The 2,338-nt window shown below is 37.1% G+C and overlaps 1 non-coding gene across 1 annotated transcript; it reads right to left on the bottom strand.

Annotated features, from left to right (window-relative positions):
* Positions 1-943: 943 nt before the first annotated feature.
* On the bottom strand, positions 944-1,105 carry LOC126026365 (U1 spliceosomal RNA). Its single transcript, XR_007501657.1, has one exon. It is a non-coding gene; the product is annotated as a U1 spliceosomal RNA (small nuclear RNA).
* Between the last annotated feature and the right edge of the window lie 1,233 nt (positions 1,106-2,338).

Below are 2,338 nucleotides of genomic sequence, written 5' to 3'. Positions count from 1 at the left end.
AGCGCTCAGAAATTGCCCCTGGCTTGGGGGGACCATATGGGACGCTGGGGGATCAAACTGCTGTCCTTCCTTGGCTAGCGCTTGCAAGGTAGATACCTTACCTCTAGCACCACCTTGCCAGCCCCATTGTTTTGCTTTTTCATCTTCACAGTTTATATATTGTACTGGTCTTTCTAAATAAACCATTTTTAGATTTATTTTTGTTATATTATTTTAGTTTCATTTTTCTTTTAAATTTACCTGTAATTATAGCTTATTATTTTTTGTTTCTTTTGGGGCCACACCCAGTGATGCTCAGGGGTCACTCCTGGCTATGCATTCAGAAATATCTCCTGGCTTGGGGGGACCATATGGGACACTGGGGGATCAAATCGCAGTCCATCCATAGCTTATTATTTAATCTAATTTAAAGTCAGTAGCATAGACTTTATTTTCATCATTCTTGATGATCATTTAAGGCTATCCATTTCTCTATCAGTCTTTTAACTATTTTTGTGTTTTTATTATTTTCATCCAAGAGTCAGTTTTATTAAATTTCTGATTCATTAAAAAATTTGTCACTAAAGAGAAGAGAGGCTGAAGGACTAATTCGTGTTAGGAAGCTTGCCACAAAGAGGAGGGGAGCAGAGTTAGGACAGAGAAAGGGCCACTCTGACAATGATAGTTGTAAATGATTACTCTGGACAAGAACTGGGTGCTGAAAGTAGGCAAAGTGATATGCATAGTAACCTCTTCAGCACTGCAAACCAAAAAGCCAATGTGAGAGATAGACAGACAGAGACAGAGAGAGAAGAAAAATGCCTGTCACAGAGGTAGGAGGCAGAGGTGGGGAGGTAGGAGGGAAACAGGATAATGTAGCAGAAACATACACTGGTGAAGAGATGGGTGTTAAACATTATATGACTAAAACTCAATCATGAGCAAATTTATAACTGTGAATCTCATGGTGATTCAATTAAAAAAGTCCCCCACTACCATTAATTACAGTCAAGTTTCCCACATTTGGGGAAATCGCAGGAGTCAACACACCCGGAGTGCAATGGGCGAGCCTCACCCTGGGGAAACCACCTTCTTGATCATGGAATCACCCCTGCCAGGTAAGTATAATATTTGCTTTCTTTTTTTTTTTTTTTTTTTTTTTTTTTGGTTTTTGGGCCACACCCGGTAACGCTCAGGGGTTACTCCTGGCTATGTGCTCAGAAGTTGTTCCTGGCTTGGGGGACCATATGGGACACCGGGGGATCGAACCGCGGTCCATCCAAGGCTAGCGCAGGCAAGGCAGGCACCTTACCTTTAGCGCCACCGCCCGGCCCCATGCTTTCTTAACCTATTTCATAGAGAGGTGTTATATATATTTAAAGACCAAGATAGTCTATATACATTAAGCTTATGAAGTTTATAATTCTTATTATATGAGTCTATAATGAGGGTTCAGCAATGAGGATTTAGGGAGAAAATGATCATTATTTCTCCTTTCCAGCAAAAGTAGCTAAAAAATATGTAAAAGTGACAATACATCCTCTTTATGATTTTCTATACAGATCTCCAAGTATGATACAGTGTTTAATCACTTGAAGTAAGTTTTGGTGCAATTTCAATTATTCTAGTACATAATAATAGTCTTTTATTTTAAAAATAATTCCAGATAAATTTATCTTATGTTCAGTGAGTAGTCTTTGATTAACAACATAGGTTTTCCATTTCCTATCTAACCAACACTCTTATAAATAAGAAAACACATGCCAGCTTTTATATTGGAATTAACTTGTATATATCCTACATGGTAGTATATGTCATCTATATTGTTCACAACCCAATTATCTGTTTTGCTCTCTACATATTCACTACAGATTTTATATCACTTATTATAGAAATGTTTCACCATTCTATACTTCTAAACAACTTAGGTAATGAGATATAATGAATCTCTAAGTTATAACTTTAGAAAATTAAAAAAGAAGGGCCGGAGCTATAGCACAGCAGTAGGGCATTTGCCTTGCACGTAGCTAACCCAGGACAGTCCTGGGTTCAATTCCCAGCATCCCATATATTCTCCCAGGCCAGAAGTGATTTCTGAATGCATAGCCAGGAGTAACCCCTGAACATCACTGGGTGTGTCCCCCCAAAATAAAAGAAATTTAAAACTTCACATGAAATGTTCAAAATCAAATTACAATTTATTAATTGCAAGAAGCAAGGATACAATGTACTAAAGTCTGAAAAATAAAAGATTATCATCCAAAAAATGAAGACACATGAGTAGTGGTATAGAATTTTAATTATTTTTATTTCATTCAGATAATCCAGCTCAATCATGAATATTATATAATATACATTA

This window comes from Suncus etruscus, chromosome 13 (assembly GCF_024139225.1).
Source record: "Suncus etruscus isolate mSunEtr1 chromosome 13, mSunEtr1.pri.cur, whole genome shotgun sequence".
NCBI classification, from domain to species: domain Eukaryota; kingdom Metazoa; phylum Chordata; class Mammalia; order Eulipotyphla; family Soricidae; genus Suncus; species Suncus etruscus.
Note: the sequence above shows the minus strand (reverse complement) of the source record. Positions and strands in the feature narration are given on the sequence as shown.